Genomic DNA, 23,011 nt, shown 5'->3' with positions numbered 1-23,011 from the left:
ATAGGAACTCCTACACACCGGAACACACCCACACAGGAACACACAGGGTTTTTATATCTTGCAGCACACATGCACACATCCACAGATAGGAGCTTAACTGATGTCAGAGTCATGTGTCCACACCCTCTGTGTGCATAAGGACCTGTGTGATGTCACGGTCATGTGACCAGTCAATTAAAGGGGAAGGTACATGGTCATTCAAACACACTGAACCATTAAAGGGATGTCTGCTACATCACAATATGTTGTGGAATACCTATACTAACTATAAACAAGCAAAGCTCTCCCTGACTCAGCAGCAGCTCTCCCTACTCTGCCTGGTTCCGGGGTAGACTGTGATGAGCATAGCATTGCCAGGTCTTATATAGACCTGATCATGCTGTGCGGCCATCCAATCACAGTAATGCCCACAACCAACATGGCTACGGCATTACCGTGCTTGGCAAGCAATCCCTGTATGTTCATTGGCTCTCTAAAGAGTGCCAAACATGCAGGGCGGGGACTCGAGTTCCCACCCAAGCAACCCGGAAATACTCGCTGAGCTTGTCGAGCACCATGCCGAGCACGTTCGCTGATCACTAGTAATAACAATGTAATAAAGGAAAACTATCACAGTAGTATTTTCATAGCCAGGCACATCATTTGCAGTTATAGCCTGTTGTAAGGCAAGCTAACGGACACATAGTTTATGGGAGGTATGTATCACAGAAATGTTTGTCATCTGTGATGTATTCCTGGAGTGTTGCTCTAGTGGACATAGCACTAAAAGGATTATTTGGTGCATCTGGGCCAGGTTTTACGAGCAGACTGAGAGATGGCCGGGTTTGGCTGCCCTATATCCCATCTCTGGGTGTGGTTACCATGTTAAAATGGAGTCCATTGTTTGACGCATGGTCTGTGTGTGGAAGGAGAAGGCTTCCTGTGTGGTACAGTCAGAATGAGCAGGTGTACTGGATGCTATTCAGCCTGTGTGACCACGACTGGCTAACAAGAGACTTTGTCCAAAGAACTGTTTACTTTGTTTTGCCTACATTGAAGGCTATTTATTTTTCCTTTGCTTATGGCTGGTTAATGAAGCAGCAATTAACCAATATGGACATTTAAATGAAAACGCTTCCTGTTTTGCCTCCAGATGCACCCAAGTGAGTAGCATTCCCACTCTATACATAATGAGCAACCATTATATGTGTAGTCTCACTGATAAAATTGCAGCCAACAATCCTCAATAAATCAGAATATGATATAAGGTTACTACCTGGGATATAACTGGATGGTAGCTGCTAACTGATGTGGCATCGTGTCCTTCCACCCTGAAGAGCTTTTCGCCGAGCTTCTTCGGTGGACGAAATGCGACTTTGATGTGCCTGGCTATGAAAATATCACTGTGGTAGTTCTATTTACATTATTGTTACATCTTTTTTAGCACATAGTTGCATTTCTGGTCTATTTGGCACCTTTACGGTAATTTTAAACTGATTTTAGTGTTTACATGATTCAATAAAGCATTCAGTTTTAATTCTTGTTTTGTTTTAATGACTTCTTTTGTCCTGGAAGTTACCCTTCTCAAACAGGGTTTATATATGCATATTTTGAAGTGTTTCCCTATAGGGTCTCAATGTATACTTACTAGGACACCTCCTATGATTACAGTAACTGAGTTAGTAAGATTCAAGAGTGTGCAAATTGCCAGGCAAGAGTTATTGCAGGACACAGTTTTCAAAAAAGGTGACCATCAGGAGGGCTGTGACCAGCACTGTGAGTGTGTGCTAGGCTGCATTGTAGGAGACACAAAGACTGCGCCAGAGTGCAAGAAGTGCTGCTGAAGTTATTGCCAGCAGACTGTTGCAAGTACAAGCAAAATGTTGCAGGTGTCAGATCATTGCTATATTCCAAATGATGTGTTTGCCAGTGCCTTTCTCATTAGGAATGAAGGGGCGCTCGGTCAAATGAGCACTCCAGTGTATGGGAAAGTCGGCAGAGATGGATGTCTGCCAAATGATTGGCCAAAGCATCGTTCAGCCGACAGTCATCTAATATACAGTATATGGCCAGATTTAAGGTATTGTGAAATGAAAGAAACTAATATGGACTCAACTGAATGACTGGTTTCTATAGTCCCCATTTATTGTTCTGATAAGGGCCAAGGATTTGGTCAGAAAACAGATTTTTCAGGCTGAAAAATCCAAGGCTAATTTAAAAGTAAATATATGGCAGAAAACCAGAGCTGACTAATGGATTTGCATTGCCACAATTCAACAAGTGGATTTACTGCAATCGATGGAACTGATATGTTTGTGTATACCCAATGCCGTTTCCACATGGAATGTGACGCACCCCTGGGCCTGTATCGCGCAGCGTTGCGCACGCGGGAGCTTACCCGGAGCCGGATCTCTTGAGGGTTGTAGTCTCGTGGCAGTGATCCGGTCCGTGCCAAGGGAGTCAGACTAAGTGGCGCTGTATTAGCGGTAGATGTTGGACGACTACGCCACCCGTTGAGTACAGCTAAGGAGCTGCTGCTGCAGGGCAGACCGCTGAGGCCGGTGGTAGGATTGTGCAGCGTGATAGTATAACCCCCAATGGGATGGGTATGGCCTCAGGGCAGCCGACGTGGATGATGGGGGTAGCAGGAACCACTCAGAGACGGTACGGTGTAGTTCAGGGTCTTTACTGGTGACAACGATAGACCCTCCCGGAGTACTGGCTAGCGATTGGGTCCTGGTCAGTCCTTGAGCAGATGGGATCTCCCCTGGCCAGGCGGAGTTGTAGGCCTCCCAAACTAACGATACTCTTCTGGCTACCTTGCTAGAAGCGGGTATAAGTAGCCCACGTCCCTGAGTGTACCGTGTGGTGCTCACCCGTATGGCCGGTGACTCGGGGCCTTCTAGTAGCTTCCGCTCCACGACGGCGGTGCTGGTCCCATGCGTGTGACCGTGCCTTCGGGTTTCTTGGCCAGAGGACCTGAAATCCCCTGCCTGACGGATTCTGCTGCTGGGTAGGAGTTAGTCCCCACAGCATCGGACTCCGGGTCCGGTAAGAAATCTTCTCAGTCAGGGCGAGCTCTGCAGCTGCCAGCCCCTGACTCCTTGTAACACTGCTCCCACAGAGCTCCTGTTGTTTCTTCCCATAGCTGCTTCTCTTCTCTGTCTCTACTTCTGGCATGGCCCAGGAGCTGGGCCCAGCCGGAGCCACAGCTCCCTGTCAGCCCTCCTGGCTGAACTCTCCCTCTGAACTCCCTAACCCTGCCTCAGCCCCAGGTTTATATAGGGGAAGTTCTTCCCCTCCCAGGACTGGGCAGGAGGTGTGGCATGCATAGGATTCCTGACCAAGAGACCTCCCACCTGCTCTCAGACATAACATTGCTGTTACTGTGGAAACCAGACCCCTGGGGTGCCACATTCCCCCCTAGAGAAATTTAGTACTCCGGGACTAAACATATTTTTAGAAAAACATAACAAGGTATAAACAATAATAATACAATAAGGAAAACACATAAAGATGGTTACGGCGTGTCCGCAACCGGGTGCAGTTTTGAAGAAAAGCAAGGTGTCCATTTCACCAAAACAGGGAGACGTAACCAGGTAGGGGTCTGTCCTGCCCCGAGTCCTTAACAGTCTTTAGTCCATTCCTGGGTTACGCTCCAACCATGTACAAAGGATTCCCGGTAAATCCACCAAGGACTCCTATAAATAACTAGAAACACATAATTATTTACAGGATATGGCCGCTCTCAGTCCTCGGCCAGTGGGGATAAGGAATGGCTGCTCACAGTCCTCAGCCTGGTTTAAGATAGGGGCACATGGGGAACAATTCACTAATCCCAACGGGGACCATATTTTAATTAGCAGCAGTCCTTGTACCCTTACGGGTAACTATTTACAGCTCTTTATTCACGCTACTTCCCTTCAGTAGCTATGTCCTCTTTGTGCTCCCTCCTGAGGGTAGTCCTCAGACCCGTCCGGGTCCTGTTGGCTTTCCTCGTATTGGTAGTACTGCAGCTCCTCCTCGGTTAGCTGGGTTAGTATCTCTGCGACAGTCCTCCTCCCAGGTGGCCAGGACTTTACCTCCCTTTGGGCTGCCCCGGTTAATTGGGCCACCAGGATGCTCACTTTTTGCTCCTCTGTGAGGGGGTACACCTGGAAGAGGCTATCCAGCTTTTCTCTAAAGTCATGCAGGGTATGTGACTCCCCTGAGTACTGGGGTAGCCAGGCTGCCCCCGGGATATAGGGCATGGTGAAAGGCATGACCGCAACAGCGGTGGCGCTGGCGGGGGTTGAAGCGGTGAAGCTCTCCTCCGTATCCGACATCCTTCTCCCCCCTAGTGGACCGTGGCCTGCCTTGCGATGATCCTCTTCCGTAGGCCGCGGCTCCGCAGTGGATCGTCAGGGTTGAGGACCTTCCGTCGCACTCCTGTGACGTCGGCGTCTGCTGGGCTCCTTCCAGGACCTTACGCAACGTCCGGACGTGAGGCGGGGCTTCAGTTCTCGCGCGCTTTCGGAGTCCACGCCCCTCTTCTTCCCGCGCGGCGTCTTCAAGATGGCGTCCAACGGCGGGAAAAATCCACGGATGGCGGGAAGAAGGCAGAAGATGGCGCCGGATGGCGGGAAAACTTCGCGGATGGCGGGAAGAAGGTAGAAGATGGCGCCGGATGGCGGGAAACCTCCACGGATGGCGGGAATCTTCACCACTGGTAAGTTTGAACAGTCTTTTTCAGGCACGCAGTACCCGGTGGTTGCGGGCACGAGATCCTGCCGACTACGCCAAAAGTTGACGCACCCCTGGGCCTGTATCGCGCAGCGTTGCGCACGCGGGAGCTTACCCGGAGCCGGATCTCTTGAGGGTTGTAGTCTCGTGGCGGTGATCCGGTCCGTGCCCAGGGAGTCAGACTAAGTGGCGCTGTATTAGCGGTAGATGTTGGACGACTACGCCACCCGTTGAGTACAGCTAAGGAGCTGCTGCTGCAGGGCAGACCGCTGAGGCCGGTGGTAGGATTGTGCAGCGTGATAGTATAACCCCCAACGGGATGGGTATGGCCTCAGGGCAGCCGACGTGGATGATGGGGGTAGCAGGAACCACTCAGAGACGGTACGGTGTAGTTCAGGGTCTTTACTGGTGACAACGATAGACCCTCCCGGAGTACTGGCTAGCGATTGGGGCCTGGTCAGTCCTTGAGCAGATGGGATCTCCCCTGGCCAGGCGGAGTTGTAGGCCTCCCAAACTAACAATACTCTTCTGGCTACCTTGCTAGAAGCGGGTATAAGTAGCCCACGTCCCTGAGTGTACCGTGTGGTGCTCACCCGTATGGCCGGTGACTGGGGGCCTTCTAGTAGCTTCCGCTCCACGACGGCGGTGCTGGTCCCATGCGTGTGACCGTGCCTTCGGGTTTCTTGGCCAGAGGACCTGAAATCCCCTGCCTGACGGATTCTGCTGCTGGGTAGGAGTTAGTCCCCACAGCCTCGGACTCCGGGTCCGGTAAGAAATCTTCTCAGTCAGGGCGAGCTCTGCAGCTGCCAGCCCCTGACTCCTTGTAACACTGCTCCCACAGAGCTCCTGTTGTTTCTTCCCATAGCTGCTTCTCTTCTCTGTCTCTACTTCTGGCATGGCCCAGGAGCTGGGCCCAGCCGGAGCCACAGCTCCCTGTCAGCCCTCCTGGCTGAACTCTCCCTCTGAACTCCCTAACCCTGCCTCAGCCCCAGGTTTATATAGGGGAAGTTCTTCCCCTCCCAGGACTGGGCAGGAGGTGTGGCATGCATAGGATTCCTGACCAAGAGACCTCCCACCTGCTCTCAGACATAACATTGCTGTTACTGTGGAAACCAGACCCCTGGGGTGCCACAAATGCATCTCAAGAATTGACATTTCTTTTTTTTTTCTGTGATACAGATTTCAAATCAGCTCTTGTAAAAAGTGATGCCGTATTAACCACACCACTGATGGGGCATGGATTTGACCCTGACATTTTGCAGCAAAATTTCATTTTGGACAGGAAATAGTCACTGAACATTAAATTCAAGTTGTATAATAGATGTTGGCTAGTGATGAGTGAGCATGCTCTCTACTGCTCGGTGCTCGCTCCGGGGTTGCTCGGCGGGAGCTCGGGTCCCCTCCTTGCATGTTTGGCGCTCTTTAGAGTGCCAATCAACATGCAGGGATTGCTTGCTACTCGTTGTAATTCCGTAGACATGTTGGTTGTGGCATTACAGTGATTGGCTTGCCGCACAGCGTCATCAGGTCTATATCAGACCTGGCGCCACCATGTTCGTCACAGTCACTCCGGAATCAGACAGTGTAGGGAGAGGTGCTGCTGCTGAGCTAGGGAGAGATTCGCTTGTGTATTAGGTAGTGTAGGGAGAAAAACCGTACATTACACATATCTATCTTAACAAACAGTCCTTTTGAGGACTAACTAATCCATCTGCAGAGATATCAGGCAGGCAGTGTATATAGGCAGGCAGGCAGGGTATATAGCAGACAGCAGTGCATATAGCACAAGAGGCTCCATTCCAGTTCTGCCTTCTGCTGCTGTTAGATATTTCTAGACAAAGGCCCAGGTCTCAAGGGCCAGGAATACTTTTTTTTGAATCTTAATCCTCATTATTTGCTTAAAAAGCAATCCAGAGAACACCGTTTTTCTGCGCCATTTGCTTGTTGGCACCGCAGAATACAGCCAGGTCCTTTCCATATTACAGCGCTAAAAATCCAGCTATTTAAAACTGTGTTTTCTCCGTCACACGGATCACATATACGTTTTCAGAAAATACTGCCATTTTTGGCCTCCATTCCAATTTTTTTTCACTGTCTCAGCGACATTTTTGACACCGGTTTGCTGTTCAAACTACTTACCTACAGGCCAGGTAATTAAAACTCTGTTTTCTCGTCACACAGATCACATATATGTTGTCAGAAAATACTGCCATTTCTGGCCTCCATTAAAAATTTCTTTCAGTGTGTCAGTGAAGCAATTCCCACCAGTTTGCTGTTCAAACTACTTACCTACAGGCCAGGTATTTAAAACTGTTTTCTCCATCACACAGATCACATATAAGTTCGCTCCAAACTCAGTCATTTGTAGTGAGTGTGGAAGATACTGTCCTCCATTTAAAATGGGCAAGGCACGTGGCAAGGGATGGGGAACTGGACGTGATGGTGATGGTGCATGCAGAGGCCGAGGACAAGGCCGTGGGCAAGCTGAAATTGTGCCACAACAAACACCCACATCTTCTCGCCTGACCTTCCTGTCCCAATTCCTAGGGAACCGCAGCATACCACTATTGAACCCAGAGCAGTGTCAAAAGGTTGTTGGTTGGATAGCGGATAATGCTTCCAGTCACTTAGCCACCACCACCACCACCCTGTCTTCCACACGGTCAAGTCTCAGTAGCTGTGAGTCTGAAGCGCATATTCGTCACCCTGATCCTCCTTCCTCCCACCATGCCGAGTGCCCGGAGACAACTGATCCCACACTTGGACACTCTGAAGAGCGGTTCACTTTTTCATTTATAGATTCGGGCCTCTCGTCCGGTCCACTTGAATCAGGGCAAGAGGAGATCGCGTGTAGTGATACCCAAATATTTGAGCAGCCACGGTCACACGAAGGTGACAATGGGAAAATGTCACAAGAGGTGGACAATGATGAGACACAATTGCCACAAAGTCAGGAGGAGGACCAGGGTGCGGAAGTGGTGGATGATATAGTAACTGACCCAACCTGGCAGGAGGACATGCAGAGCGAGGACAGCAGCACACAGGAGGAGGGAGGCAGAGCACCCCAACAGGCAGGAAGAAGCAGTGTGGTGGCTGCAGACAGAAGGCAGGCAACTGTTCCCCGTAACACCAACATGAAGGAAGTTGCCAGTACAACTGTTAGGTCTTCCCGAGTCTGGTTGTTTTTTAAAGACTGTGCCGATAACTCTAAAAAGGCCATATGCACCACCTGCCAGGCCAGCATCAGCAGGGGTGGCAAAACGACCAGCCTGAAAACCACAAGCATGATCAGGTACATGGCAGCAAAGCACCTGACATTGTGGGCCGAACCCCAGGGTCCAGAAACAGTGTCTGCAGTTGGCACCATTGCTTCTTCCGCTGTTGTGCATGCAAGCCAATCCCCTGTCCATGGTGCATGCGAAGATACCTCTTGCCCTGCACCTGTCGTTGCACATTCTCAAGTAGCAGCATCAGGAAGCACGTCCATGTCCTTGTCCCAGCGCAGAGCTCAGTTGTCCATACCCCAGTCCTTGGAATGCAAGCGCAAATATGCAGCTAACGCCCCACAGGCCACACTACTAAATTCTCACATTTCACGACTGCTTGCGCTCTAAATGTTGCCTTTTAGGCTCGTGGAGACGGAAGCATTCCGCAACCTGATGGCAGCAGCCGACCCTCGGTACTCGGTCCCCAGCCGCCACTATTTCTCCTGGTGTGCCATCCCCGCATTACACAAGCAGGTGTCCCAATACATTAGCCGTGCCCTCAACAATGCAGTTACCGGGAAAGTCCACCTAACCACGGACACGTGGACAAGTGCTTATGGGCAGGGATGGTACATCTCGCTGACGACACACTGGGTTAACAAAGTGGAAGCCGAGACCCAGTTGGACCTTGGGACGGAACACGTCCTTCCGACACCAAGGATTGCGGGTCCTGGGTCAATCAGGGTTGCCCTCACGGTCTACAGCTCCTGCACCTCAGCCTCCTCCTCCTCTTCAGCCTCCATCTCCGAAATGACCACATCACAAGCTGGAAGCACTGCCTCGGCCAAGTGGCAACAGGCTGTGCTGAAGCTAATATGCTTAGGTGATAAACTGCACAATGCTGAAGAGTTGTGGACAGCTCTGAAAGAGCAGGAAGATCTGTGGCTCACACCGCTGAACCTACAGCCAGGCATGGTCGTGTGTGACAATGGCTGGAACCTGGTGGCGGGTCTGAGGCGAGGCAAGCTCACACACGTACCATGCCTGGTCCATGTACTTAACCTGGTGGTTCAGCGGTTTCTCAAATCTTACCCGGTGCTGCCGGATCTCCTTGTTTAAGTACGCCGCCTGTGTGCCCATTTTAGAAAGTCAGCTACAGCTTCCCCTGCCCTTGCCGTGTTTCAGCAGCGTTTGCAGCTTCCGGCTCACAGACTGGTGTGTGATGTCCCCATGCGTTGGAACGCTACATTGCAGATGTTGGGAAGGCTTTGTGAGCAGAAGAGGGCAGTTGTTGAGTACCAGCATCAACAAGGCCATTGGTATTCAGTTCAGACTCCACACATAAGACCTCAGGAGTGGACATGGATGTCAGACATATGTACCATCCTCCATCCACTTTGAGGACCCCACCAAGATGGTGAGCGGTGATGATGCCATAATTAGCATCACCATCCCGCTTCTCTGTCTTCTGAAACGCTCTCTGCTCACAATTAAAGAGGATGCATTGCAGGTGGAGCACGATGAAATGGAGCAAGGAACCATACAGGGTGATTATTCATAGCCTCATCTCATCCCAATGTGGATGGGGCGACAATGAGGAACAGGAGGAGGAGGAAGGACAGGAGCTAATTTCATGCACAATAGACAGTACTACCTGCACAGCTGTCATACTGTCTGTTGAGCGTGGATGACCAGAGGGCAGAGAGGAGGAGGAGAGCATGGTGAGTCATCCTCTTGGTGAGGACACGGAGGTCTTGCCTGTTAGTAGTCTGGCATGAATGGCTAAGTTTATGTTACGCTGCCTTTTCCATGACCCTCACGTTCTCAAAATTTTGGGTGACACTCATTACTGGTTGGTGACACTTCTAGACCCACGCTACAAGGAGAACTTTATATCTCTTATTCCTGAGGCAGACAGGTCTACAAAAATGGGGCTGTACCAGAAGGCCCCTGTTGCAGAACTATTAAAAAAATTCCCATCTGAAAATGCTGGCGGCAGAGGGCACATTTCGTTGGACAACCAAGGAGTACAGGCGAGAGAGAGACAACTTCAATCCAGCAGAGGCAGGGGAACACTGTCAAAGTTCTGGGAGAGTTTTCTCAGCCCCTCCCATCGCACAGACCCTGAGGCGCGGGGTACTCTCACAAGGAGTGCAAAGTTTGGGAAGATGCTGAGGGAGTACCTTGCCGACCATACCAACGTCCTCCGTGATTCCTCTGTGCCTTATAATTATTGGGTATCCAAGCTGGATACGTGGAATGAACTGGCTCTCTATGCCTTGGAGGTCCTGGCCTGCCCTGCCACCAGCGTTTTATCAGAGCGGGTTTTTAGTGCCGCTGGTGGAATTATAACTGATAAGCGCATCCGCCTGTCAACTGAAAATGCTGACAGGCTGACTCTTATAAAAATGAACAAGGGCTGGATTGGGCCAGACTTCTCAACACCAGCGAATGATAGCAGCGTATCATAAACTCCAATCCAGTGTCTTTTCTTGGGAGGTGTATTCCCATGCACCTTTTCACACCCACAAATGGATATACTCTTCCTGATTTTGGCTATTTGCTCTTGTCCTCCTCCTTCTCCTCATCCTCCACCACCATATCACCAGGGTGACTGTGGTCCGTGATGCAACACCCACATCATTTTTTTAAAGGGTGTTTATGATGCCCGTAAAAAATCTTTTTTATACAGTATGTTCATGTTTACCCATTTGTCAGCCCATACACTTAGTGCATGTGTAGCGCCCCGAGGGTTCGGTCGCTACAGAGGTATTGCACCTCACCCAGAGGTGTGATATCCCACTCCCGGGTAAGGATGGTGTATGGACCGGGACTCAGTTAGCTGCATGCATCACACACACCCCATTTCTGGGGGACAGCTCAACGGTGCTCCCATTAGTACAGTAATGCAGGCACGACAGAACATGTCCCTGGCTGGAGTGGGGAGGGGGGAGGAAAACCCAGTGATGTAGGAGCAGGAGGGGATGGTTTCTGGGCATAGGTAGGAGCCCATTGGTTGCAAGTCACCTGGGCTCATACACAGAGAGGGAGGTATATAAGGTGGGCACCATCTTAGTTCTGGGTGCAGAGAAGAAGGTCAGTTCAGTCAGGAGGAGAAGAGAAGAGGAGTTCAGCCAGAGAGGGCTGACAGGGAGTTGTGTCTCAGTCTGGGCCCAGCTCCACGAGGCAGGCCTAGGGTGAAGGCCAGAGCCAAAAGAAAGGAACAGAAACAGAAAGGAAAAGAAAGGAACAGAAACAAAAAGGAACAGCAAAGAAAGAGAAGTCCCCAGAAGGGCCCAGAGACACGAAAGCAGAAGGAACCATAAGGACCCAGGAGATTGCGGGTGACGGGTTGGCAGAACAGGGTACCGGATCCCAAGTTGGTGGAGGTGACTAATCCTTAACCAAGAACCGGTGGTCGTGACCATTTACTGGTGCGACCCCTCACTACACCTACTAGAAAGGCACACCACATAGGGTCAGGGAAGTGGACACCCAGTCCTCCCAGGAGAAGATCCGAGGCAGCTGGACAGAAGTAGTGTCACTGGTGGGGCACGGCTGACAAAAGGATAGAAGGGAGTCCTCTGCCACACTCCGGAATTGCCTGGGGGTTGATCAAGCCCCCTGCCTGGTGGATGCAGCACGGCTCGGGCGGTCCTATCTGCGCACAAGTGACCTGGATGAGAACTGTGAGTAAAGAACCTGAACTGCAACACCTTCTCTGTGCTTTCTCACTGCGTCAGCACTACTAGTACTGGGACGCCCGTGCACCATCACTCCCATCATCTCACTCTACACTGCCCTGAGGCTATACTCCTCCCGTGGGGAGTTGTACTACACTCTGCTGCACCCACAACATCAGCCTCAGAGGTCGGTTCGGCAGCGGCGGTTCTTATTGACCGCAATCAACGGGTGGCGTAGTCGGACATTAAATCATAAAAACCCCATAAATAGACTGCCACTGGTTTGACCACCCTGAGCCACGGGACCGGGTCACCGCCACGGTGACTACAACCCCCAGCATCCCACAAAGAGGCCCGGTTCAGGGTTCCCCACGCGGCCCAGGGGGCGTGTCACATGGGCATTACAAGTATAGGAGGCCCACTCATTTCTAATGGGAACATTTTTTTATGAGGCCCTCCTCCACGTCTTTTCCAAGGGGCATTGAAGTGCCTCCAAATTTTTAGAAGCCCTTGCATTCACTGCATAGGCCAACACTATGGGAGACTCTCTCCTTTCTAATGGGAATTTGTCGTTACTGTGGCCCTGCTCTATGTGTCTTTAATTTCTTAGTGGGGTTTTTCCTAATTTTGGTCAGCCGTTGGACTCACTGCATTCCCTATAACTGTATAGCAGACTCTCTCCTTTCTAATGGGAATTTGTCATTACTGTGGCCCTGCTCTATGTTTTCTTTAATTTCTTAGTGGGGTTTTTCCTAAATTTGTTCAGCCGTTGGACTCACTGTATACCCTATAACTGTATAGCAGACTCTCTCCTTTCTAATGGGAATTTGTCGTTACTGTGGCCCTGCTCTATGTGTCTTTAATTTTTTTGTGGGGTTTTTCCGAAATTTGTTCAGCCGTTGGACTCACTGCATACCTTCTAACTGTATAGCAGACTTTCTCCTGTCTAATGGGAATTTGTCGTTACTGTGGCCCTGCTCTATGTGTCTTTAATTTATTAGTGAGGTTTTTCCTAAATTTGGTCAGCTGTTGGACTCACTGCATACCCTATAACTGTATAGCAGACTCTCTCCTTTCTAATGGGAATTTGTCGTTACTGTGGACCTGCTCTATATGTCTTTAATTTTTTAGTGGGGTTTTTCCTAAATTTGGTCAGCCGTTGGACTCACTGCATACCCTATAACTGTATAGCAGACTCTCTCCTTTCTAATGGGAACATGTCGTACTCGTTACTGTGGCCCTGCTCTATGTGTCTTTCAGAGTTCCTCCATCATCAAAGAAACAGGATGTGTCTGATGATGTGTCACACACCACATTGCCAGATAAGGTTGTAAATTGTTAAAATGACATTTCCCGGTGAATGCATGTGCCTTAAAAAATAACGTAAAAAAAAAATTCAGTAGGATCTTTCTTTAGTATAAAAACAGAGCTCACCTGATGAAGACGGCTTAGACCGTTGAAACGCGTTGTGGCAGTGGTATTGGAGGAAGAATAAAAGTCGGTTGACATCTATTAAATTGTCCAGTATTCCTTTGGCACTCCCTGAGACTGGTGCACCATTGTTTAGTTGTGATATATCTCCATACGGAGCCAAAGCGGCAGGAGCAGCTGGGCATATTTGGATGTGTGAGGACCTGCGGTTATCCAGCCACCGGGTTAAACTACTGAGGACCTGCGGTGACGTGGTATCTGGTCCAGCAGGATCGTGTGACCACTTGAGGAGCACGGAGTTGCGAGGCAAACACCGACAGGACGGTACTACAAATTGAGGCGACCCGGAGCCTCATTAATCACACGCTTAATCTTGGTTGTGTAGACGTACACAACCATCACAGGTGAGTGTACTGGCACTTTTTAAATTATTTAAATAGCCCTGTGAGTCTACACATGCGCCCTTTCTTTTCTTTTCGCATGTGTAAAATGTTAAAATGACATTTCCCGGTGAATGCATGTGCCTTGAAAAATAACGTAAAAAAAAAAATTCAGTAGGATCTTTCTTTAGTATAAAAACAGAGTCGCCAATGTAACCTCAATGTAATCACATTGTTCAGCTCCTCCATCTCCGAAATGACCACATCAGTCTCAAGCTGAAAGCACTACAGCACTGCCTTGGCCAAGCGACAACAGGCTGTGCTGAAGATAACATGCTTAATGCTTAGGTGACAAACCGCCCAGCGCTGCAGAGTTGTTGAAAGCTGTAACACAGCAGCTTGGTCTGTGACTCTCACCGCTGAACATACAGCCAGGTATGGTCGTGTGTCACAATGGCCGGAACCTGGTGACAGAGAAATGACAGCCGGAGTACATACGGTTTCCCTCTATGCCAGTCCTTTCACTAAACTAAAGAATATGGCTGTGGTGAAATACAACTCCCACTGAGAAGCTGTTTCAGATTGAAAAACATTGGGCCCACCAGAGGATTTGATTCTGAGGGCTCACCTTTCTCCCCCGCTCAAGAGCCCCATAGCATCTGCAAAGTTAGCGCTATCATGAACTCTCCTGATGTAGAAGCCAGGGCACACCAGAGGATTCTCTGGTGGGACCGTCCAACCCTGCTGAGAAGCAGTCCTGGCTAAGAAAGTGTGTGGGAAGGTTCCCGGACACTCTATGGCTGCTTTTTTTACTGAGGTGGAAACCCACGCAAACACGGGGAGAACATACAAAATCCTTGCAGATGTAGTCCTTGCTGGGATTTGAACCCAGGATCCCAGCTCTGCAAGGCTTCAGTGCTAACCACTGATCCAATGTGCTGCCGTTCATCCTCTGATATCTAACAGGCTGGAGAAACTTGCACCTACTGCCAGTCTATCTTCAGCTCCTTTGTGAGAAACTAATGTTTTTGGGCAGCCACTAAGTCTACCAAATAAAATTCCTGAGAAGGAAATTGGCGGAGGCTTCGCTACTGGTACTGGGGGCAGTGCTAATACCATGGCGTCATACCATAGTTTACTGGAAATATTCCAGGCTGGTAGGAGGCAATCAGATTCCCACAGAAAAGTACCAGCAGTAATGTTCAGGGACCCGCGCTTGTAGAAGGCGGAGACAACACCGGGAGAAATAGTGGCTGCTGGGGACCGAGTATGGACACAAGGCATTAGGTTGTGAAAAGCTTCTGCCTCCACGAGCCTAAAAGGCCACATTTCAAGTGAAAGCAGCTTTAGAGGACATCCTGGGAGAAATCACAGCTGGAGTAGTTATGGTTTCCCAAGTCCTTTCACCAAGCTAAAGAATATGGCTGTGGTGAAATACAACTCAGCAAAAAAAGCTGTGGACTGCCTCCATACCATCCCTGGCCACATTCACTTGACCATGTGTTTGTGGGTAGGTGGTCCTTCCCAGTAAATTCACTGGGGAGGGCACGGGTAATGTTGTGGGACCTGTGCTTGTGGAGACGATACCGGGAGAAATAGTGGCGGCTGGGGACCGAGTATTGACACCCGGCCACCGCCGGCATGAGGCTGTGAAAACCTTCCGCCTCCACGAACCTAAAAGAGCTTATTTCAAGTGCAAGCAGCTGGCCAGAAATCTGGCAGTTTTGTATTGCAGCCTGTGGGTGGGTGGGTGGCTGGCTGCATTCTTGTGCTTGCATTCTAAGTAACAGAAAACTAAGCAGATGGTAGCCTCTATCATCTTCATGGCCTCACCTCGGCACTATGAACTCTCCTGAAGGAGAAGCCAGGGCCCACCGGAAGAGTCTCCGGTTTTCTGGTGGGTCCATCCAACCCTGCCGAGAAGCAGCCCTGACTAACAAAAGTGTGGGGGAAGTTTCCTGTATACTATATGGCTGTTTTTTTAATGTGGATCGGATGTGCTTATGCCTGTTATTTCTCAAACCGGATTGCAGATCAGGCCATTGCCCAACTCTGTAGTCATGAAATTAAATGCGCAAAGAAAGATGTTGTGTGTCAAAGCACCACCGAGAAGTGCGAGTTGATGTTGGACGGGCTGCCATTGCTTCTGCAAAAGCTGCTTTAGAGGACTTCCTGGGAGGAATGACACCCAGAGTAAATACGGTTTCCCTCTATGCCTGTCCTTTCACCGAGCTAAAGAATATGGCTGTGGTGAAATACAACTCAGCAAAAAAAGTTGTGGACTGGCTCCGTAGCGTCCATGGCCACATTCACCTATCCACGTGTTGTGATTAGGCGGTCCTTCCCAGTAAGTGCACTGGGGATGGCACGGGTAATGTTATGGGACCCGTGCTTGTGGAAGGCGGAGACGACACGGGAGAAACAGTGGCGGCTGGGGACCGAGTATGGACACCCGGCCGCCGCCAGCATGAGGTTGTGAAAAGCTATAATCGCTTATGATGGGCACACTTTTAGGCAGTGACCTGGGAGTCAGAGATGCTTCCAGAGTACTTCCCCATGCTGACTCTTGGTCTTCCTTTTCTGGGGCGATCCTCATGTGAGCCAGTTTCTTTGTAGTGCTTGATGGTTTTTGCAACTGCACTTGGGGACACTTTCAAAGTTTTCCCAATTTTTCGCACTGACTGACCTTCATTTCTTAAAGTAATGATGGCCACTCGTTTTTCTTTACTTAGAATTTGTATTAAGGCAAGAAAAAAGCAGCTAACAGTCTATTCAGTAGGACTATCAGCTGTGTATCCACCAGACTTCTGCACAACACAACTGATGGTCCCAACCCCATTTATAAGGCAAGAAATCCCACTTATTAAACCTGACAGGGCACACCTGTGAAGTGAAAACCATTTCCGGTGACTACCTCTTGAAGCTCATCAAGAGAATGCCAAGAGTGTGCAAAGCAGTCATCAAAGGAAAAGGTAGCTACTTTGAAGAACCTAGAATATAAGACATATTTTCAGTTGTTTCACACTTTTTTGTTAAGTATATAATTCCACATGTGTTAATTCATAGTTTTGATGCCTTCAGTGTGAATGTACAATTTTCATAGTCATGAAAAAACAGAAAAATCTCTAAATGAGAAGGTGTGTCCAAACTTTTGGTCTGTACTGTATATGACGCGCCCCTGGGCCTGTGTCGCGCTGCGTTGCGCACGCGGGAGCTTACCCGGAGCCGGATCTGTTGAGGGTTGTAGTCTCGTGGCGGTGATCCGGTCCGTGCCCAGGGAGTCAGACTAAGTGGCGCTGTTTTAGCGGTAGATGTTGGACGACTACGCCACCCGTTGAGTGCAGCAAGGGAGCTGCTGCTGCAGGGCAGACCGCTGAGGCCGGTGGTAGGATTGTGCAGCGTGATAGTATAACCCCCAACGAGAGGGGTATGGCCTCAGGGCAGCCGACGTGGATGATGGGGGTAGCAGGAACCACTCGGAGACGGTACTGTGTAGTTCAGGGTCTTTACTGGTGACAAAGATAGACCCTCCCGGAGTACTGGCTAGCGATTGGGGCCTGGTCAGTCCTTGAGCAGATGGGATCTCCCCTGGCCAGGCGGAGTTGTAGGCCTCCCAAACTAACGATACTCTTCTGGCTACCTTGCTAGAGGCGGGTATAAGTATCCCACGTCCCTGAGTGTACCGTGTGGTGCTCAACCGTATGGCCGGTGACTCGGGGCCTTCTAGTAGCTTCCGCTCCACGACGGCGGTGCTGGTCCCATGCGTGTGACCGTGCCTTCGGGTTTCTTGGCCAGAGGACCTGAAATCCCCTGCCTGACGGATTCTGCTGCTGGGTAGGAGTTAGTCCCCACAGCCTCGGACTCCGGGTCCGGTAAGAAATCTTCTCAGTCAGAGCGAGCTCTGCAGCTGCCAGCCCCTGACTCCTTGTAACACTGCTCCCACAGAGCTCCTGTTGTTTCTTCCCATAGCTGCTTCTCTTCTCTGTCTCTACTTCTGGCATGGACCAGGAGCTGGGCCCAGCCGGAGCCACAGCTCCCTGTCAGCCCTCCTGGCTGAACTCTCCCTCTGAACTCTCTAACCCTGCCTCAGCCCCAGGTTTATACAGGGGAAGTTCTTCCCCTCCCAGGACTGGGCAGGAGGTGTGGCATGCATAGGATTCCTGACCAAGAGACCTCCCACCTGCTCTCAGACATAACACTGCCGTTACTGTGGAAACCAGACCCCTGGGGTGCCACATTCCCCCCTAGTGAAATTTAGTACTCCGGGACTAAACATATTTTTAGAAAAACATAACAAGGTATAAACAATAATAATACAATAAGAAAAACACATAAAGATGGTTACGGCGTGTCCGCAACCGGGTGCAGTCTTTGAAGAAAACAAAGGTGTCCATTTCACCAAAACAGGGAGACGTAACCAGGTAGGGGTCTGTCCTGCCCCGAGTCCTTAACAGTCTTTTAGTCCATCCTGGGTTACGCTCCACTAACTGTACAAAGGATTCCCGGTAAATCCACCAAGGACTCCTATAAATTACTAGAAACACATAATTATTTACAGGATATGGCCGCTCTCAGTCCTCGGCCAGTGGGGATAAGGATTGGCTGCTCACAGTCCTCAGCCTCGTAAGGGATAGGGGATGGCTGCTCACAGTCCTCAGCCTGGTAAGGGATAGGGACACACGGGGAACAATTCACTAATCCCAACGGGGACCATATTTTAATTAGCAGCAGTCCTTGTACCCTAACGGGTAACTATGTACAGCTCTTTATTCACGCTACTTCCCTTCAGTAGCTATGTCCTCTTTGTGCTCCCTCCTGAGGGTAGTCCTCAGACCCGTCCGGGTCCTCTTGGCTTTCCTCGTATTGGTAGTACTGCAGCTCCTCCTCGGTTAGCTGGGTTAGTATCTCTGCGACAGTCCTCCTCCCAGGTGGCCAGGACTTTACCTCCCTCTGGGCTGCCCCGGTTAATTGGGCTACCAGGATGCTCACTTTTTGCTCCTCTGTGAGGGGGTACACCTGGAAGAGGCTATCCAGCTTTTCTCTAAAGTCATGCAGGGTATGTGACTCCCCTGAGTACTGGGGTAGCCAGGCTGCCCCCGGGATATAGGGTATGGTGAAAGGCATGACCGCAACAGCGGTGGCGCTGGCGGGGGTTGAAGCGGTGAAGCTCTCCTCCGTATCCGACATCCTTCTCCCCCCTAGTGGACCGTGGCCTACCTTGCGATGATCCTCTTCCATAGGCCGCGGCTCCGCAGTGGATCGTCAGGGTTGAGGACCTTCCGTCGCGCTCCTGTGACGTCGGCGTCTGCTGGGCTCCTTCCAGGACCTTACGCAACGTCCGGACGTGAGGCGGGGCTTCAGTTTCTCGCGCGCTTTCGGAGTCCACGCCCCTCTTCTTCCCGCGCGGCGTCCTCAAGATGGCGTCCAATGGCGGGAAAACTCCACGGCTGGCGGGAAGAAGGCCGAAGATGGCGCCGAATGGCGGGAAAACTCCACCGATGGCGGGAAGGAAGCGGAAGGTGGCGCCGGATGGCGGGAATCTTCACCACAGGTAAGTTTGAACAGTCTTTTTCAGGCACGCAGTACCCGGTGGTTGCGGGCACGAAATCCTGCCGACTACGCCAAAAGTTGACGCGCCCCTGGGCCTGTGTCGCGCTGCGTTGCGCACGCGGGAGCTTACCCGGAGCCGGATCTGTTGAGGGTTGTAGTCTCGTGGCGGTGATCCGGTCCGTGCCCAGGGAGTCAGACTAAGTGGCGCTGTTTTAGCGGTAGATGTTGGACGACTACGCCACCCGTTGAGTGCAGCCAGGGAGCTGCTGCTGCAGGGCAGACCGCTGAGGCCGGTGGTAGGATTGTGCAGCGTGATAGTATAACCCCCAACGGGAGGGGTATGGCCTCAGGGCAGCCGACGTGGATGATGGGGGTAGCAGGAACCACTCGGAGACGGTACTGTGTAGTTCAGGGTCTTTACTGGTGACAAAGATAGACCCTCCCGGAGTACTGGCTAGCGATTGGGGCCTGGTCAGTCCTTGAGCAGATGGGATCTCCCCTGGCCAGGCGGAGTTGTAGGCCTCCCAAACTAACGATACTCTTCTGGCTACCTTGCTAGAGGCGGGTATAAGTAGCCCACGTCCCTGAGTGTACCGTGTGGTGCTCACCCGTATGGCCAGTGACTCGAGGCCTTCTAGTAGCTTCCGCTCCACGACGGCGGTGCTGGTCCCATGCGTGTGACCGTGCCTTCGGGTTTCTTGGCCAGAGGACCTGAAATCCCCTGCCTGACGGATTCTGCTGCTGGGTAGGAGTTAGTCCCCACAGCCTCGGACTCCGGGTCCGGTAAGAAATCTTCTCAGTCAGAGCGAGCTCTGCAGCTGCCAGCCCCTGACTCCTTGTAACACTGCTCCCACAGAGCTCCTGTTGTTTCTTCCCATAGCTGCTTCTCTTCTCTGTCTCTACTTCTGGCATGGCCCAGGAGCTGGGCCCAGCCGGAGCCACAGCTCCCTGTCAGCCCTCCTGGCTGAACTCTCCCTCTGAACTCTCTAACCCTGCCTCAGCCCCAGGTTTATACAGGGGAAGTTCTTCCCCTCCCAGGACTGGGCAGGAGGTGTGGCATGCATAGGATTCCTGACCAAGAGACCTCCCACCTGCTCTCAGACATAACACTGCCGTTACTGTGGAAACCAGACCCCTGGGGTGCCACATATATATACATCACATAGGGGACACTCACACTCCTGTATACAGTACAGACCAAAAGTTTGGACACATCTTCTCATTTAAAGATTTTTCTGTATTTTCATGACTATGAAAATTGTACATTCACACTGAAGGCATCAAAACTATGAATTAACACATGTGGAATTATATACTTAACAAAAAAGTGTGAAACAACTGAAAATATGTCTTATATTCTAGGTTGTTCAAAGTAGCCACCTTTTGCTTTGATGACTGCTTTGCACACTCTTGGCATTCTCTTGATGACCTTCAAGAGGTAGTCGCCAGAAATTGTTTTCACTTCACAGGTGTGCCCTGTCAGGTTAAATAAGTGGGATTTCTTGCCTTATAAATGGGGCTGGGACCATCAGTTGTGTTGTGCAGAAGTCAGGTGGATACACAGCTGATAGTCCTACTGAATAGACTGTTAGAATTTGTATAATGGCAAGAAAAAAGCAGCTAAGTAAAGAAAAACGAGTGGCCATCATTACTTTAAGAAATGAAGGTCAGTCAGTCTGAAAAATTGGGCAAACTTTGAAAGTGTCCCCAAGTGCAGTTGCAAAAACCATCAAGTGCTACAAAGAAACTGGCTCACATGAGGACCGCCCCAGGAAAGGAAGACCAAGAGTCACCTCTGCTTCTGAGGATAAGTTTATCCGAGTCACCAGCCTCAGAAATCGCAGGTTAACAGCAGCTCAGATTAGAGACCAGGTCAATGCCACACAGAGTTCTAGCAGCAGACACATCTCTTCAACAACTGTTAAGAGGAGACTTTGTGCAGCAGGCCTTTATGGTAAAATAGCTACTAGGAAACCACTGCTAAGGACAGGCAACAAGCAGAAGAGACAAGTTTGGGCTAAAGAACACAAGGAATGGACATTAGACCAGTGGAAATCTGTGCTTTGGTCTGATGAGTCCAAATTTGAGATCTTTGGTTCCAACCACTGTGTCTTTGTGCGACGCAGAAAAGGTGAACGGATGGACTCTACATGCCTGGTTCCCACCGTGAAGCATGGAGGAGGAGGTGTGATGGTGTGGGGGTGCTTTGCTGGTGACACTGTTGGGGATTTATTCAAAATTGAAGGCATATTGAACCAGCATGGCTACCACAGCATCTTGCAGCGGCATGCTATTCCATCCGGTTTGCGTTTAGTTGGACCATCATTTATTTTTCAACAGGACAATGACCCCAAACACACCTCCATTCTGTGTAAGGGCTGTTTGACCAAGAAGGAGAGTGATGGGGTGCTACGCCAGATGACCTGGCCTCCACAGTCACCAGACCTGAACCCATTCGAGATGGTTTGAGGTGAGCTGGACTGCAGAGTGAAGGCAAAAGGGCCAACAAGTGCTAAGCATCTCTGGGAACTCCTTCAAAATTGTTGGAAGACCATTTCCGGTGACTACCTCTTCAAGCTCATCAAGAGAATGCCAAGAGTGTGCAACGCAGTCATCAAAGCAAAAGGTGGCTACTTTGAAGAACCTAGAATATAAGACATATTTTCAGTTGTTTCACACTTTTTTGTTAAGTATATAATTCCACATGTGTTAATTCATAGTTTTGATACCTTCAGTGTGAATGTACAATTTTCATAGTCATGAAAATACAGAAAAATCTTTAAATGAGAAGGTGTGTCCAAACTTTTGGTCTGTGCTGTATATATTGCATAAGATACCTTGAGACTGTTGTATACATCACATAGGATACACTGAGACTGATATATATATACATCACACAGGATATACTGAGACTGCTGTAAATACAACAGATAGAATACACTGAGACTATATTTTATACATCACATAGGAAACACTTAGACTACTGTATATACATTACATAGGGTACACAGAGATTGCTGTATGTAAATCACATAGGGTAAACAGAGACTGCTGTATATAAATCAGATCGCTTACATGGAGACTTCACTATATAAATCACATAGGAGGCACTGAGACTGCTCTATGTACACCATATAGGAGACACTGAGACTGCTGTGTATATATATCACATAGGATACACCGAGACTGCTGTATATGTATAACATAGGCTACACTGAGACTGTTGTAAATACATCACATAGGAGAAACTGAAACTGTTGTATATACATCACGTAAGATACACTCAGACTGCTGTGTATACATCACATAGGAGACACTGACATGCCTTTATATATATATTGCATAGAAAGCACTGAGACTGCTGTGTACATTACATAGGATACACTGAGACTGCTATATATACATTACATAGGACACACTGAGACTGCTGTATACATCACATAGGATACACTGTGAGCTCTGTATGTATATCACATAAAGTACACTGACACTGCTAGATATACACTCACCTAGACCCTGAAGATGGTGGAAAATCACAGGCTGTAGGTGCAGAGCTACAATTGCGGGAGCAGAAGTGAAGGGCAGAGCATGCTAACTCCACCCACAAAAAATCCTGAGTTAATCCATCCTTGTTTGTACTGCAGCGGCGTTTAATACAGAAAGTGGCCTGTGTGCAGAGCTGGTGCGGGATGGGGGCATGACGCCACCGCTCATCTAATTCATGACATGCTGTGATCTTCCTTACGCCAGAAGTCGTACTCCAGTCAAATCATTGATTGGTAGAACAGGCAGGTAATTATAAACTACCTGACGATAAGTTCTTGACCCCATGTGAAAAATACCCAAAGAATCCCTTTAACTCTGATGCTTGGGAGAGCTACTTAGAGAGTAAAGTACCGAGTCAGTGGTTACAGCAAGTCACTGTTAGTCTGACTACAAAGGTGACAGAGAAACTGTATTGAGGCCTTGGACTAGCAGATAGTGAGCAAAGTCTCCCAGCATTAACAGTCCAGAGAAAGTTGATAGCAACATCTCCTTACATTTTGATTGAAAGACCTGG

General features: G+C 49.8%; 1 protein-coding gene across 1 annotated transcript in view; it reads right to left on the bottom strand.

The window, feature by feature from the left end:
• The window catches only part of TRHR (thyrotropin releasing hormone receptor), an 83,128-nt gene that overhangs the window by 50,562 nt on the left and 9,555 nt on the right, over window positions 1-23,011 (bottom strand). The gene's annotated exons all lie outside the window — the stretch shown is intronic.

The sequence above is a fragment of the Phyllobates terribilis genome, unplaced genomic scaffold (assembly GCF_046119375.1).
Source record: "Phyllobates terribilis strain yellow unplaced genomic scaffold, ASM4611937v1 Scaffold_4__5_contigs__length_816908805, whole genome shotgun sequence".
Classification (NCBI taxonomy): domain Eukaryota; kingdom Metazoa; phylum Chordata; class Amphibia; order Anura; family Dendrobatidae; genus Phyllobates; species Phyllobates terribilis.
The sequence above is the reverse complement of the archived record's forward strand: the minus strand, read 5'-3'. Positions and strand labels throughout refer to the sequence as shown.